The sequence below is a fragment of the Lontra canadensis genome, unplaced genomic scaffold, assembly GCF_010015895.1.
Source record: "Lontra canadensis isolate GAN:19392208 unplaced genomic scaffold, GSC_riverotter_1.0 scaffold36, whole genome shotgun sequence".
NCBI classification, from domain to species: Eukaryota; Metazoa; Chordata; class Mammalia; order Carnivora; family Mustelidae; genus Lontra; species Lontra canadensis.
In genome coordinates this window covers 12,297,847-12,316,208 of record NW_022631030.1, presented here as the reverse complement: position 1 = coordinate 12,316,208, position 18,362 = coordinate 12,297,847, and the positions used below count along the sequence as shown (strand labels likewise).

The 18,362-nt window shown below is 35.2% G+C and overlaps 1 non-coding gene across 1 annotated transcript; it reads right to left on the bottom strand.

The window, feature by feature from the left end:
- Window positions 1-11,058: 11,058 nt before the first annotated feature.
- Window positions 11,059-11,160, bottom strand: LOC116874415. Its single transcript, XR_004383989.1, has one exon. It is a non-coding gene; the product is annotated as a U6 spliceosomal RNA (small nuclear RNA).
- Between the last annotated feature and the right edge of the window lie 7,202 nt (window positions 11,161-18,362).

Sequence of the window (18,362 nt, the reverse complement as noted above, 5' to 3'; positions counted from 1 at the left end):
AAATTAAAATAACAAAAAAGAAGGGAAAGATATGAAACATTTTTAAACAGGGCCTAGAAATTAATAACTTAAATCAATAAGCAGTGAGTGGGGCTGAAGTCTTGGGGCTGTTCCGCCTGATAACCCGGGATGGGATAAGAAACATTTTTCATCATCTCACTGCGCTCATTTGGCATATTGAACATTAAAATTGCTCCATACATTGGGGGTGCCAGAGCCTTGTTTAAAATTCGACTTGAGAGGGGCGCCTGGGTGGCTCAGTGGTTAAAACCTCTGCCTTCGGCTCAGGTCATGATCTCAGGGTCCTGGGATCGAGCCTCACATCGGGCTCTCTGCTCAGCAGGGAGCCTGCCTCCTCCTCCTCTCTCTGCCTGCCTCTCTGCCTACTTGTGATCTGTCAAAAAAAAAAAAAAATTCAACTTGAGAGGCTTGAGCCAAACTCATGAAAGAATGAATAAAAGTAGCTTCATTTGCTCTTTTTGATTTAAGTATAAGAATGGGTATGGCAGTCCATATCCTTGAACCAGGCACAGAGCCAAGTTGCTCCTTGCCTCAGGGACTAGGTTAGAAATGTCATCAGTATCATAGTGGAACAGAGTGCAGGAGCTGATGATCTAAGACCTAACTCCTCAGAAGGGTTTGAAGGGGCTTCCTGGACTGAAACCCCAAACTGCTAGACAATAAGAATGTGATGGATGAAGGAAAATATAAAGCACATTAATTTTTGTTATTTTCAGGGAAGAATAAGAATAGGCATACCAAAAGATAATACATTGCTAGAAAAAGATGTATGGCTGAGTACGTAAGTTAAAAACGTAAGGGTAAATTTTTCACTTCCGGGTAAAATGGAGTGATTTATGGCAAATCAATACTTCCAATAAACTACAACCAGAAAAGCCAAATTAAAAAAAAAATGCTTCAAGTCATCAAGACACTGTAGATGTAAGCAAAGCTGAGAGGGAAGAACATTCTAGAGAAGAGAGAAATGTATGAAAGTGACTATTTTGTTCTGGGAGATCTTTCCTGCTTCTGATGCAGATGAACTCATTGTTATCTGAAATTCAGATTTACCTGGGTGTCCTGTTAAACTCTAAGCTTGACTCAGGGGAGAGAGGTATTGCTGGGGACAGAGTAATCATCAGAGCTTTTGGCTGGAGTGACAAAATGGAGATCTATTTTGAACTTTTTTTTTTTTTTTTTAAAGATTTTATTTTTTTATTTGCCAGAGAGAGAGAGTGAGAGTGAGAGAGTGTGAGAGTACAAGCAGGGGAGCGGCAGGCAGAGGGAGAAGCAGGCTCCTCGCTCAGCAAGGAGCTCAATACAGAACTTGATCCTAGGAATCTGGGATCATGACCTGAGCCGAAGGCAGACTCTTAACCAACTGAGCCACCCAGGCGCCCCCAAATAGAAAACTTAACCCACCCAGTCCACTCCTTGGTGCATTTGCCGAATTCTAGCTCTGCATGGGAAAGGGGCTGAAGAGTTAAGACAGCACTTTCTAAAAGAAGAGAATTTTCCGCCTTTACTGTAGAAGAGACAAAGACCAAGGAAAGAGACACGGTGGAAGCACTAGCTCTCAGCTGACCCCTGATGGGTTACACAGCAGGAGAAGGGTGAAATGGAAGTACACTACGCTTTACCAAATTTAACAAGTCTGAAATCACTCAATCCCCGGCTGAGCTGATCAGCTTGCCTCGTGATTTATTTGCCTAGCATTCACAGAAAGGTGAAGGTGATTTGTATGGACTCCATCTGCCTGTCAGAAAAAAAAAAATACACTCTTGGAAGGAGATAAGACTATTCAGACTAGTAGAAACAGACCCAAAGTGATTCAGATATTAGAGTCACCTGGCCAGGGCCATAAAATAACTAAGATTAATACGTTAAAGAACATGGAAGATAAATAGAGCATTTCAGCAGAGAATTTACTTGAATCTATGAGTAAGAATCAGATGAAAATTCTAGAACTGAAATATATAATAAATGAAATTAACAATTCAGTAAATGGGTTTAATAGAAAATTAGACAATAAAACAGAGGATCTGGGAACTGGAACACAGAGCAGTAGAAAGCATAGTTTGAATGCCAGCTAGAAGGTAGGATCAGAAATACAGAAAAGAACATAGCAGATATGTGGGGTATAATAAGAAGGGCTCGGATACCCACAATCAGAATCCCAGGGGGACAGGAAGGGAGAATATGAGACAGAAGTATATTTAAAGAAACCTTGTCAGAGAAGTTCAGAAACTAACAAAACACATCACAGCACAGATTCAAAAAAAAATTAGCCAACTCTATTCAAAATATTTTATGAATATTTTATGACTATTTTATGAATATGAATTCTCTGCTTGACAAAAATATACTTTAAAAGTGAAGGTGAATAAAATCATTTTTAGCCAACCAAATAAACTAAAAACTTTCTTTTTAGGGCACCTGGGTGGCTCAGTGGGTTAAGCCGCTGCCTTTGGCTCAGCTCATGACCTCAGGGTCCTGGGATCTGGTCTTGGGTCGGGCTCTCTGCTCTGCGGGGAGCCTGCTTCCCTATCTTTCTCTGCCTGCCTCTCTGTCTACCTGTGATCTCTCCCTGTCAAATAAATAAATAAAATCTTTTAAAAAAATGTTTCTTTTTAGACAAATATTCAAATGTTCCACCTTGAAGCAGAAGTCACAACATACAAATCTAAAAAGAATATGCAGTTGAAAACAATGGAGTCTTAGAAATAAGTCTATGGATAAATGGGTAGGAAGGTCTTAATAGCACTCTGGCCCTAATTAAGATCCAAGAACTTCAGTATAATCCAGGAGATGAGAGGAAAACCCAAGAAGGGTGGAGTTTGATTTTTCACCCACCAAGTGAGAAAGAGCTTCACGGTTAACATAGTAAAATTTATATAAAATAGGCTCTTTCCCTCTAAATGGTTTCAAAGGTTTTTGTCATATTGGATATCATAATATGTTCATTAATTTGTTCTTGGTTGACTGATGTTAGATTCGAGCAAAAAAAATGTATTTATTTTTCACCAAAAGAACTCTATTGTAGGCAACAAAACATTTAACAAAGAGAACCTCCAAAGCCCAGATCTCTTCTTCCTGAAGCCAAGACTTCTGGCATTATGTTCTTTTAAAGTGATTTCTTTACTAAAAATAAGTGATTTGTCTCTAATAAACCCATTTTTCCAGGTTATCATAGGCCTTTTAAATCCTAAGTACGTGTCATTGCTATATTAGTCCTAGGAATTCTGAGTGCTGTGCTAGGATCACATAACATACCTGTTATGTTTTCTGTGTAAGTGGTAACATTGTTGGAGAGTACAAGGTCATGAACAAAGCTCTCTGACAAAAGCATGTATCATGCAAAAACACTTATTATGTATGTGGTCTAGCCCTGTTTCATCAAAAATCTTCCCCAAGAAGAAAGTCAACTTTACCTGAAAAGGGCTTTTCCATATCTGAATTTAATTCCCGTAGAGTTGTTTCATCTATAACTCTCTGTTGTCTTAAAACTTTTGATTTTTTAAAATTTAACTTTTTTCCCATAATGGACATGTTGGGAATGATGGTTTGGTGTTATCTTCTATATTCTTACTAAGTGTGGAACTGCCATGTATGTATGATTTTATCTCATTAGTTCGGCAACATTTTTAAATGCTAGTGATATCAAATGCGTATGAAGATACAGAGAAAAGGCAAGTCAATATACATACAGATGAGAGCACAAATTGATAAAACATTTTAGGTAGGCAACTTGGATTATCTTTCAAAATTTAAAATGTATTTACTCTTTACCCAATAACTCCATTTCAAGGACTTTATCCCATAACAATACTTTACATGCGTACACAAAGAGTTATATAAAGGATGGGACACCTGGGGGGCTGAGTCTGTTAAGCCTCTGCTTCGGTTCAAGGTATGATCTCAGATTCCTGAGATCCAGCCTAGTCTGGAGGTTCCTGCTCAGCGGGAATCTGCTTGTCCTTCTCCCTCTGCCTCTCCCCCCCCGCTCGTGTTCTCTTTCTTTCAATTAATAAATAAAATATTAAAAAAGAAAGAGTTACATAAAGTATTTTCAGAACCAAATTAGAATGCAACCTTGAATTAAGGAACCTTAGACAACTTGCAGAACTTTCATACCGTGGGCATGCACTGTGATCACTGAAAAGGCTGAGATGGATAAAAAGAGACTGAAGACATAATCAAAGGAACAGATCAAGTCTTAAAAAAATGTTTATAATTCCATTTATGTAAATATAAAATTTTAACAATAAGTGTGCATTTAGAGAGTATTCAAAGTGTTAGAACATTAGAAATACACTTGTGAAATCACTAAAATACCTGAAACTAATGTAATATTGTGTGTCATCTATGCTCAAATCAAATAAACATAAATGTTTATTAAAAAAAAGAAATAATCACACACAATTGTCAGTGATGTTTGCCTATCAGGATTATACTGGTTCAGAGAAAACTTTCATATTTTATTCTGTACTCATATCTCGAAACTTTGACAATAAGAGTTTCTTTTTTTTTTCTTTTAAAGATTTTATTTATTTATTTAACAGAGAGAGATCACAAGTAGGCAGAGAGGCAGGCAGAGAGAGAGGGGGAAAGAGGCTCCCTGGTGAGCAGAGTCCCAATGTGGGACTCAATCCCAGGACCCTGAGATCATGACCTGAGCTGAAGGCAGCGGCTTAACTGACTGAACCACCCAGGTGCCTGACAATAAGAGTTTCTTATTTAACAACCGGGTAATGTTTTATGTATGAAAAGATAGAAAAATAAGCAAAATAGAGTTATATGACAATTTTTCAAGAAAAAAATTAATTTTGGAAATAATTGAAGAATTCCAAAGAAACAAACCCATTTAATTGCTTAACAGTTAAAACCTATGAGAATAGCTCAAAGGAGAGGCAAAAACTGTAATATTTGCAACAAATATGAAAAATCATTATAAGGTAATATATTGTAAAATATAAAACACAATCTGGAAAAGAAACTCTAAGGCTCCCATTAATGCACAAAATTTATAAAGGAATAATAAAGAAGTTTAAAATTGGACAACCTTAGCCTCCATAAAACTAAGTATATACACCTCTGAATTCCATTGTATACCTACTAAAATTTCCATGAAATTAAATTAGAGCCATAATTCACAGGGTTGTCAAGATGAACATAAAATAGTGCTGATGTCAAAATAAATTATCACTTCACAATGCAATTTTGTATCCTCTGTCTAGGTCCACACAATGTTTATAACTTTCGATGTCCTCAACCTATTTTCAGGAATGTATTCAAATAAAATTTTCCAAGAAATAAAAAGAAAAATGATATACCATATATGTTCATTTCAGACTGCTTTTTAGCCAAAAAAGTTCAATAATAAATAAATTGCTACATAAGTTAGCACACATCTATATGACAGGATATTATATATTCATTTAAAATTATGTCTGTGGGAGCGCTTGGGTGGCTCAGTTGTTAAGTTCTGCCTTCGACTCAGGTCATGATCCCAGGGCCTGGGATCGAGCCCCACATCAGGCTCCCTGCTGGGTGGGAAGCGTGCTTCTCCCTCTCCTACTCCCCACGCTTGTGTTCCCTCTCTCACTGTGTTTCTTTCTGTCAAATAAAAAAAAAAAATTAAAAATGTGAAATCTAAAAAGTTTTAAAAACATAACATTAATATACCAAAAAGTTATGGAATGGCATTTAAAAATGTAGACCTACTACCTGCAAATACAAATCAAAAAACCCACAAAAAAAACCATACATTTGTGTCAGTAAGAACTGGGAAGAAATGAACAAAAATGAAAGTACTGAATCAGTTAGGATGATAGGCTTATTAGCAATGTGGTATTCTTCTCTTTTAAAGTGCATTTAACAGTCTTGTTAATTTTGGTCATTTTAACTGGTATAAGGTGGTATCTGAATGTGGTTTTGATTTGAATGTTCCTGATGGCTAGTGATGATGGACATTTTTTTCATGTATCTGTTAGCCATTTGTATGTCTTCATTGGAGAAGTGTCTGTTCATGTCTTCTGCCCATTTTTTGACTTGATTATCTGTTTTGCGTATGTTGAGTTTGAGGAGTTCTTTGTAGATCCTGGATATCAGCCTTGTAAACAACATGTATTGGAGAGGATGCGGAGAAAGGAGAACCCTCTTACATTGTTGGTGGGAATGCAAATTGGTACAACCACTTTGGAAAACAGTGTGGAGATTCCTTAAGAAATTAAAAATAGAGCTTCATTATGACCCTGCAATTGCACTACTGGGTATTTACCCCAAAGATACAGATGTGGTGAAAAGAAGGGTCATCTGTACCCCAATGTTCATAGCAGCAATGGCCACAGTCGCCAAACTGTGGAAAGAACTAAGATGCCCTTCAACGAATGAATGGATAAGGAAGATGTGGTCCGTATATACTATGGAGTATTATGCTTCCATCAAAAAGGATGAATACCCAACTTTTGTAGCAACATGGACGGGACTGGATGAGATTATGCTGAGTGAAATAACTCAAGCAGAGAGAGTCAATTATCATATGCTTTCACTTATTTGTGGAGCATAAGAAATAACACAGAGGACATGGGGAGATGGAGAGGAGAAAGGAGTTGGGGGAAATTGGAGGGGGAGACAAACCATGAGAGACTATGGACTCTGAAAAACAATCTGAGGGTTTTGGAGGGGCAGGGGGTGGGAGGTTGTGTGAGCCTGGTGGTGGGTATCATGGAGGGCACGTATTGCATGGAACACAGGGTGTGGTACATAAAAAATGAATTCTGGTACACTGAAAAGAAATTTAAAAAAAAAATTAAAAAATAAAATAATAAAAAAATAAAGTGCCTTTAACACCATAGATACAATCACAATAGAGTAACAGAAATTTATGTGTAGCTTTTGTGCTGTGAGATTGATGTTAAGTCTATTGTTCAAGAATTCCAGGTTTTTTTTTCCTTTTGAAAATAAAGTGTATCTGTATACTTAAACTTTAAGGAACATAATAATTTTCTGTCACTTTTACAAGATTATCAACTCCATTAGAGACCATCACTGCTCCAAATTTTTTCTATTCCCTGAGGAGAAATTATTCTAGGCATTAATTTACTAAAAACGGCTAAATGCTCCTTAGTTCTTTTCTCTCTAATTTAAATTTCTTATCATGATTTTCTAAGTATCTTTTTTCAGCTTAAGCACAATTCTTCCAGAAGCAAAATGCTCTTTATATAGTTTTGCCTTTTTTCTGCCTTATGATAACATTACATTATGACTCCCAACTACCTTCCACATTCATCTTCCTGTTCCAAATATAGCTTGAAAAGCATGTTTTGTTTTCTTGGGCCTTAACCTTCCTGATTCTATTGTTAGCAGTTTCTGACATGCTGCCTTCCAGGATTCTGCAGCCCTCCGTGCAGTTCATTGTTGGTGTGCAGACTTTTTTTAAAATAAATTTCTTATAAAGTGATTTGCATAGGTACACTGAATTTATTAGTAGCTCTCCTCCCTAATTATCCTTAGATCATTTCACTATAGGAGTTTTCTAACATTCTTTGACCTTTTTTTTTTTTTTTTTAAATACAATTTCAGGCATTCCTATCAAATTTGATTTCGGAAGTTTCTGGAACGGGATCCAGTAGGGAAAGTGGAGAAGAAAGGGTTATCTCAAAGAAAATGAAGCAGAAAGTAACAATAGCCCAATGTAATGATCTTTTCAACTCCTTTCCAGTGAACATTGGAAAACAAATATAAGTCTAAAGAACATTTGAGTGAATTGTTCCAGAAACAGACTTATGTCCAGATTTGAAAAGGGATACATTTTGTACATGGGAGAGAAGTCAAACAGCTCTCTTCCCTAGTGGAGAACTAAACCAATTTCAGCTTAGAAGAAATAACAGAAATAATGAATTGCTAAGCAACAGAGATCCTGTTTACATGCAAATATTGGTAGTAATAACAACAAAAAACAGTGCAAAAATAACACAGGAAATATGATCTGAAAGCAAAATGGCCTACAATAAAATATTTGGGTTTTGTTTTGGAATTATTTGGTTTTCCACAAGTCAATAGCTATTTATGTTGACACCATGTGAATTAATCTGCCTCAAAGCTAAGCTGATATTTAGTAACCTGCCATCTGTCTAGGAAGGTAGTTTATTCTGACAAAGACACAGGGCAAAAAAGGTGTTTGTGTATCAGCTTATCTTTTCAAAGGAACTTAACCAGAAGGCCAGCTTTGTGATGCTTCAGACCTTTCTTATTATCTTTCAAAATCTAAGGAACATTGAAACATTAAATATTTCCACTCAGGATGTTGCTCTGTATATTTCCTTATCCTTTTTAGCTAGGGTGGACTTTTTATCTTCCAGTGAAATGCATGGATATTATCATTTATCTTAAAATAAATTTTACATATTAATTTCAGAATAGACCTACTCTTTTTAAGTTAAGAAAACTGTATAAGAGTCTCATGTTTAGGATGTTTCTACTACTGATAAAAAACATTTGGGATGCCTGAGTGGTTCAGTTAAGCATCCAACTCTTGATTTCAGCTAAGGTCATGTCCCAGGGTCATGAGATCAAGCACTGTGTTGGGCTCCACACTGGGTGTGGAGCGGGCTCAGGGTTCATTTTTTCCCTCTCCCTCTGCCCCTTATCCTTGATCTCAGTCACTCACTATCTTAAAAAAAAAAAAAAAGAGCATTAGAGGCATCTTTATGAATCATAATACTCATGTACCCACATAAAACCTTGAAGGTAGCTGGTCCTGACTGAAATAACACCTGCATTCTTCAATCTTTAACAGTATTTCTGCTCTCCACCCCTCCCACCATAATAAAAACTTCTTTAAGGAAAAGAAGAAAAGCTTTTGAAAATTAATTTTTATCCATTATATTGCCATGGTTTACAAATTATTGGTATATGATAAATATTTATTAACCAAATCCACAGTTCATTGACTAACCTCCTAGTGCACTAAATACACTATGTCTCATTCACAGACTAAGTCATATACTTAATAACTACTTACCACCTACTATGTGCCAGGCAATGTGTTCTTAATCTAAGAACAGTACAAATTTTTAAAATTTTTTTTATTTTTTTGGAGAGGACAGAAAATTAAACAATAATTATCTGAGAATGAGTATTTATGACAAGGTACTCTGGAAGCATACAACAGACATCTCAGGGAGAAAGAAGTATGTAGACCAAGATCTCAAGAATAAGTAGGAGTTATTCAAGTAAAAAGGATGGAACATATGGAGGAGGAGTGGCAAAAACACTAGAGACAAATTTAAATGGTGTGAAGTCCAAAGAACAAGGGAGCATGACATTCTTGAGAAATGGAGGCAAGTTAAGCACAGCTAAAGCTTAGATAAGTGGGTGAAAGAGAGGGACAGACCAGGTTATTGACTGCTCTGTAAGTCATTTTCCTTTTGAAAACAATAGACACTTCTCCATGTGCCAACTATGTTTAATTTTTAAAAAACAAAATAAAATGCATTCATTCACAAATCCAGAGAGAACAGTTATGTTCAGACTCAGACTGTTCTTAAGATTTTATTAAGTCTTTAGAATGATTAGGATGACCTAATTTATGACTTTTAGTCTATTATTACTGTCTATTTAACAACTGTCTGCTTATTAAGACTTTATTGTCTTAAGAGCAGTTTTAGGGTCACATTGAAACTGAGAAGAAGGTACAGAGAGTTTCCATATACTCCTTGCCCCAACTCATGAACAACCTCTCCCATTACCAACATCCCCCTCCAGATGGTACATTATTTACAATTGATTAGCCTACATTGATTGGTACATCATAATCACCCTAAGCCCACAGTTTACATCACAGTTTATTCCTGGTGTTAGACATCCTGTAGGTTTGGATAAAGGTATAATGACACGTGTCCTTTCTGGTATCGTATAGGGGATTTTCGCGGCCCTAAAAATCCTCTGTTATCTACATATTCATACCTCCCCACAGCTTCAACCTTTAGCAACTGCTGATCCTTTTACTCTCTCCATAGTTTTGCCTTTCCCAGAATATCATAGAGTTCACAGCCTTCTCAGATGGTCTTCCCATACTTAAAAATAAGCATTTACGTTTCCTCCATGTCTCTTCATGGCTCGATAGCTCATTTCATCTTAGCTGTGAATAGAATATTATCTGCATGTACCAGAACTTACCTATATACTTACCTACTCAAGGACATCCAAGTTTTGACAACTAGGAATAAAGCTGCTGTAAGTATCTGTGTGAAGGTTTTTTTGTTTTTTGTTGTGACATAAGTTTTCAACATTTTTGGGTAAATATCAAGAAGTGCAATTGCTGGGTCATAGGGTAAGAATATGTTTAATTTTGTTGCAAACTTCAAAGTGTCCTCCGAAGTAGCTGTTCCACTTTGCATTTTCACCATCAATTAATGAGAATTCGGGCTGCTCTACTTTCTTGACAGCATTTGATGTCAAATTTCTGAAATTTTGTTCATTCTAATAGGTGTGTGGTGGTATCTAATTGTTGTTTTAATTTGCATTTCTCTGGTGACATATATTTTGCATCTTTTCATATGCTCATTTTCCATCTGTGTATTTTCTTTTTTGAGGTGTCTTTCAAGATTGTAAGGCCACTTTTCAATTGTTTCTTTTTCTTATTGAGTTTTAAGGGTTCTTTGTATATTTTCAAAAATAATCCATCAAGTGTGCATACTTAGTGCTTTAAATTTGCTCTTTCTTTTTAATCATAATTTTATAAAACTTTCCCCATGGTCAATCCTCCCTGAAAAATGTTGCAGTTCCAATTTTCTCCTGAAGACCTCCCTCACAGAAATTACAGTCCTCCTTTTTCAGTTTAGACTGGCCTTGCTCAGGCCTATTGCACAGCTGTCATCCTGATAACATTTTATTGTTGTTGTTTTTAAGATTTTATTTATTTTTTTATTTATTTATTTGAGAGAGAGAGTGAGAATGTGTGTTTAAATGGCAAGAGGGGCAGAAGTAGAGAATCTCAAGCACACTCCCTTTTCTGTATGATTTTAGAACTTCTCTTTATCCCTGATATACTGAAGTTTCATAATGAGGTACACTGGTTTGCATGTGATCCTAATGCAGGGGCCATGCTAACCTCTGTATTGTTCCAATTTTAGTACCTGTGCTGCCCATGTGAGCTTGATGTACATTGGTTTGGATACTCTTTCTTTCTTTCTTTCTTTCTTTCTTGGTGGGGGGAGGGGCAGAGGGAGAGAATCTTAAGCAGACTCTATGTCCAGCGTGGAGCCCTAGGTGGGACTCAATCTCATGACCTTGAGATCACGGTCTGAAATGAAATCAAGAGTCATATGCTTAACTGACTGAGTCATCCAGATACCCCGGCTCCTTTAAAAAAGAAAAAAATTTCCTTAATATTCAATGTCCTTTCAATCTAATGACAAATATTTTTAATTATGAAAAATATTATAACATTTCATTGATAATTTCTTCGTTTCTTCATGAAAATCCTATTGGTTGTCAATAGGATATTCTGGACTTATACTCTAATTTTTTTTCATCTTTCCTATTCCATTTTCCATCAGCTTGCCTAGCAGTGAGATCTCAAAATTATATTTAACAATTTTCCAAGATTTAAAAAAAATTTAATTCCACTATAGCTAATATGGAGTATTATATTAATTTCAGGTATACTGTATAGTGATTTGACAGTTCTATACACTACTCAGTGCTCACCATGGTGAGTGCCCTCCCTAATCCTTATCTCCTATTTCACTCATCCTGCCTCCCACCTCCCCTCTGGTAACCATCAGTTTGTTCTCTATAGTTAAGACTCTGTTTCTTGGTTTATCTCTTTTTTTCTTTGTTCATTTGTTTTGCTCTTAGATTCCACATGTAAGTGAAATCATACAGTACTTGTTTTTCTCTGACTTATTTCAATAAACATAATCCTCTCCATATCCAAACATGTGGTTGCAAATGGCAATATATATATATATATATATATATATGTGTGTGTGTGTGTGTGTGTGTGTGTGTGTGTATCACATCTTATTTATCCATTTATCTATTGATGGACACTTTGTTATCTTGGCTATTATAAATAATGTTGCAATAAACATAGGGGTGCATATATATTTTTGAATTAGTGTTTTAAAGATATTTCTAATTTTTGATTTTATATATTGAATTTTTAAAAAGTTTTTTATTTATTTATTTGACAGAAAGAGAGAGACACAACGAGAGAGGGAACAGAAGCAGAGGGAGTGGGAGAGTGAGAAGCAAACTCCCAGCTGAGCAGGGAGCCTGATGTGGGGCTCGATCCCAGGATCCTGGGATCATGACCCGAGCCAAAGGCAGATACCTAACGACTGAGCCACCCCTATATATTGAATTTTTAAGGACTTTTTTACTATTCTCTAATATTTCTTGTTTTATTGCATTCTGGTTTTGTTTCATGGATGCGAGTTTTCTCTCAAGTCTCCGGCAAGATTGTGAGATTAGATTTTTAATTTGAGGCTCATGGAGCTTACATTTTGGTGTCTGTGGGTGATAGATACATATAAGCAAAATAAATGGTACTATTCAAAATATTAGAACACATGTAACATATATGTGCTAAATATTTGTATTTATATTTATATCTATATTTATAAATAGTATAACAGTGGTAAGTAAAATTAATGAGATAGAATGACAAAATGAAATTTTACTTTCAGTGTCACATCAGGAGTTCCACTGTTCCATAACCCAGCGAAAATTGTGAAAATTATTTTTTTTAAGTTTTTAATATTTATTTATTTATTTATTTGTCAGAGAGAGAGAGAGAGAACACAGGCAGGCAGAGGCAAGGGAAGAAGCAGGCTCCCTGTCAAGCAAGAAGCCTGATGTGGCTTGATCTCAGGACGCTGGGATCATGACCTAAGCCGAAGGCAGCTGCTTAACCAACTGAGCCACCCAGGCGTCCCATAAAAATTATTTTAAAAAACAATTTGAAGTCTCTGTTATTTATTCTAAAAACAATAAAAAAAGAGAAAGAAAAAAGAAAAAAAAATGAAGAAAAACATTTATTTAAAAAAATCTATGGGGGCGCCTGGGTGGCTCAGTTGGTTAAGTGTCTGCCATTGGCCCAGGTTGTGACCTCAGGGTCCTGGGATTGAGCCCCACATCAGGCTCCCTGCTCAGTTGGGAGTCAGCTTCTTCCTCTCCCTCTGCCCTTCCCCTCTACTCATGTTTTCTCTCTTTCTTTCTCTCTCTCAAATAAATAAATAAAATCTTAAAAGAAAAAAAAAAGAAAATCTATGGAAATTCTTTAAGATAGTAAGCATCTGTTATTTTGAACCAAAACTTTTCCTTCTCTCCCACCTTCCTGCTCAGTAAGGCAGAGACTCCACTCCAGATTGCTGCAGCCAAGAACACATGACTCCTTCTTTACTCAGCTCCCAGCCATTAGGGCTTCATACCCCAAAGAAGTACACCTTTAGCATTTCTTATCCTGCTGCTAACTACCTGTCGTTGAGCCTGTGCCTTAGGGGAGTGTGATTGACAGATAGGCTCCTTTCTTCTGCCTAATCCCCACTTATAGAATGGAGGCTTTACACTAGGCATGGCATGGCATAAAGATCACACTGGGACCCTAATAGTCCTTTCCATTTTTGAGTCAGTGGATGCATGCCAGGAAAGGCAAGATGAGAAGACCAATAGGCTATTGACCTTTCTCCACTGACTGTTCAGATTCTAAAGTGAGAATGTCACCCAGAAAAATGACTGCCATAATCTTTACCCCCAGGTCCAGAACCTTAGTTCAGAGATTTTGTTTAGAGGAAGAAGCAGACCATAAAACAGATACTTCTTGATTTTTTTCCCCAAAGGAATTGATTTCATTTGCAACACAATGGAGAACAGTGTAATTCTACTGACACTCTCAAGAATAGTGGCAACTGCTGCGTAAGAAAGTTGGAAGGAGCGACCCCAAGAAGGGACATCTGGGTGGCTCAGTGGGTGGGGCCTCTGCCTTCAGCCCGGATCATGATCTCAAGGTCACGGGATGGAGCCCTGCATTAGGCTCTCTGCTCAGTGGGGAGCCTACTCCTCCCCACCCCCCCCCGCATGCCTCTCTGCCTACTTGTGATCTCTGTCTGTCAAACAAATAAATAAAATCTTTCAAAAAAAAAGACAGACAGTTGGAAGGAGATTCATGTATCTAATGAAGGTAGAGCCTAGACTGTAATCTGGCTAGTTTACATGAAAGAAACTGGGAATAAGACAGCTGGGGTCAGAACAAATATCACTCACCTCAAAAACTGTTCTTTCCAAGGAATCACGGTTTGGTTGGATTAATTTAAATACCCCAGGGCATTATTGAAAATAGCAGAACAATTTCTTGGCAACTGGTGATGTTTAATGGCATGGTTTGGGCAGGGAAAGAGTTTAAAAGAACCCTACCAGCACCAGTCTCATCCCAGGGTGACTGTGAGAATACTCAAAGACGCACATCACTGAGGAACAATATCAGAGCCTTAACACTGTGGATATGAGGGAATTAACCTCACTGAAATAATTCAGCCAGGAACTAAACAAAAACAAGCCTGAGGAAGGAGTATTCAAATTTGGTACAATAGATCATCTAAATTATTTTCTAATAAAAAATCATGAGACATGTAAAGACACAGGAAAGTATGACCGAAACATCACCAAAAAAGTAGGCAATAGAAACTCATGAGAGTGATCAGATATTAGATTTAACAAGAAAAACTTTAAAGTAGCAATTATAAATGTGTCCACAGAACTAAAGGAAAGCATTTAAGGAATTAAAGAATTAAGGAATTTAAGAAAGGTAAAAGACAATGCTACATAAAATAGAGAATATCAGTTAATAAATAGAAATTTTTAAAGAACCAAATAGAATCTCTGGAGTTCAAAAATATAGTAACTGAAGTAAATATATATATATATATTTACTTCAGTTACTATACTTTTATATATATAAATATATATAACACATTATATATATTTAATATATGTTTAATATATACATATATGTATATATTTAATATAATATTTAATTTAAATTTAATAATTTAATAAAATTTAATTTAATAAAATTTAATAATTTATATATGCATATATACATATATGTATATATATTTACTTCAGGTACTATACTTTTATATATAATATAAATATATAAAATATTATATAATATTAGAGGCACTGAATGGTAGATTTAAACTGACAGAAGAAAGACTTAGCAAACTCGAAAATAGATTGATAGAAATTATAAAAGCTGAAGAAAAATGAGTTTCAAAATCAAAGAAATATGGGACACCATTAAGTGAAGCAACATATGCATAATGGGAGTTCCAGGAGGAGAGCAGAGAAAGAGAAAGAATTAAAAATACTTGAAAACATAATAGCTGAAAACTCCCTAAATTTATCTTAAAAAGGTTATATCACATGAAGGAAGCAAAACGAAATCAAGAACCATAAACAGACACAACATAGTAAAAAAAAAAAATGTTCTGAGTCAAAGATAGGGAGGATATTTTGAAAGTAGGAAGAAAAAATATTTATGAAGGGATCTCAAGATTAATAGCTGGTTTCTCAGCTGAAACAATAGTAGGATAGAATATTTGAAGTACTTAAAGAAAAAAGTTATAAAGGAAGAATTCTATATGCAGGAAAACTATTGTTTTTTATTGTTAAAAATGAATGAAAAATACTACATTGAAAATATTAACTAAATGCAAAATAATGAAGCAGTTAAACCTGTAAATGGTTATATTAAAAATGATGAGAGATCTCAAATCAATAATCTAGCCTTTCACATAGAATAGCAAACTAAATATAAAGCAAGAGAAAGAAGGAAAAGTAAGGATTAAAGCAAAATTAATTATTAAAAAGTACAGAAAAACCAAAAGCTGTTTTTTTAAAAGCTCAGCAAAATTGACAAAATTTTATTTAATTTGACCAAGAAAAAAGAGAAAAGATCCAATTACTAAAATAAGAAATGAAAGGAGACATAATTACTGACCTAAGAAAAATAAATATGGTTATAAGGACATACTATAAATGACTGCACACCGATGTATTAAATAAATTGGACGAGACAGAAAAGTTCTTATAAAGACACAAACTACCAAAACCAACTCAAGAAAAAGTAAACAATCTGAGTAGGTTGATAACAAGGGAAGAGATTAGAGAAAAACAAAACAAAACTGCCCACAAATAAAACCCTGGCACAAACAGCTTTGTCATTGAATTCTACCAAAAAGAAAAATTCCAATTCTTTACAAACACTTCCAAACAATAAATGACATGAAAAGATTTCCCAACTTATTCTATTACTCTCATGACAAAACCAAAGACATGACAGGAAAACAAGCTCCAGAACAATATCTTTTATGAATATGGAGGCAAACATTCTAAACCAAGTATTTGCAAACTTAATCCACCATCATATAAGAAGAATTATTCACCATGATCAAGTGGGATTTATCGTTGTGATGTAGGATGGTTTTTCATCTGAAAAATCTATGTGTGTAATATTTGTTATTAATGGAACAAAAATCAGAATTCGCATTATCATCCTAGCAGGTGCAGAAAAATATTTGACAAAACCCAAAGCTCTTTCATGGTAAAAACAGTAAAGAAAGTAAGGATATAAGGGATCTTTCTCAACCTACTAAAGAGCATCAGTGATAAACCCACAGCAAGCATATTTAATGGTGAAAGGCTGGATAATTTATCCCTAAGATTCGGAACAAGACAAGTTCCAGCCAGAGAAATTAGGCAAGAAAAATAAATAAAATATTCAAATTTTAAAAGAAGTAAAGCTATTTCTATTCACAGATGGCCTGATATTTTGCACAGAAAATCTTAAGGAACCACTAAATATTATTAGAACTAATGAATGCGTTCAGCAGAGTTGCAGGTATAAGGCCAATATACAAAAATAAATTGCTTTTCTATGTACTTGCTTTGAACAATAAGATAAAATAAATGAAGAACTCAATTCCATTAACATTGTATCAAAATGAATACAACACTTAGAAATAAATTTAACAGAAGGAATAATAGGAATTTTAACAAAAGGAATAAATAGTAATAAATTTAACAAAAAAGTGTTAAACTTATATTCTGAAAAACTGTTACTACATTTTTTAAAGAAGTTAAAGAATATCTAAATAAATAGGAACATCTCATGTTCATCTGTTGGAAGTCTTAACATTGCTATCATGACAATACTCCTCAAACTGATCTACAGATTCAGCACACCTCCAATAATCCCGGTTCACTATAGAAAGTGACAAGCTGATTCTAAAATCTATATTAAATTACAAGGATGCCAAAAAGCCAAAACAATTATGAAAAAGAAGAATAAATTGAGAGGACTCGCACTTCCTGATAAAAACTCACAAAGATAATAGTAATCCAGACAGTATGGTACTGACACCAGTGTGTGTGTGTGGTGTGTGTGTGTGTGTGTGTGTGTGTGTGTGTACATATAAAGTAGAACTGAGTGTCCAGAGACAAAACCACACATCTATTGCCAATTGATTTTCAGTAAGGATAGCAATACTGTTCAATATTAGATGAATAGTGTTTTCAACAAACATTTCTGGTACAAATGGATAAGCATAAGCCAGAAAATTAAGTTGGATCCTTATTTACACTATATACAAAATTATTATCAAAATTACACATTATGGGGTCACCTGGGTGGCTCAGTGGGTTAGGGCCTCTGCCTTCAGCTTGGGTCATGATCCCAGGGTCCTGGGATGGAGCCCCGCATCAGGATCTCTGCTCAGCAGGGAGTCTGCTTCCTCCCCTCTCTCTCTGCCTGCCTCTCTGCCTACTTGTGATCTTTGTCTGTGAAATAAATAAATAAAATCTTAGAAAAATAAAAAAAATTATACATTATGTGTTATTCACATTATAAATGTAAGAGCAAAAATTTTTATAAAACTCCTAGAAGAAAACATAGGGATAAATCTTCCTGATTGTTGAATTTGCAAAAAATTCATAAGTATGACATCAGAAGTATAAGCAACAACAGCAACAGCGAAAATAGACAGATTATACTTGATCAAAACAAGACTTATACTTCAAAGGGTACCACCAAGACAACAGACAACACACAGGATGGGAAAAAATATTTGCAAATCGTATGTCTGATTAGAAACTTGTATGGGAAACACATAAAAAATCTCTAACAATTCAAAAATAAAAGGACAATTAACCCAATTAAAAATGGATAAAGAATCCTGAACAGTCATTTTTCCTAAGATGTACAAATGGCCAATAAGCATATGCAATGAACACATAAAAAGATGCTCAGTATCATTAGTTATCAGGAAAATGCAAATCAAAACCACAGGGAG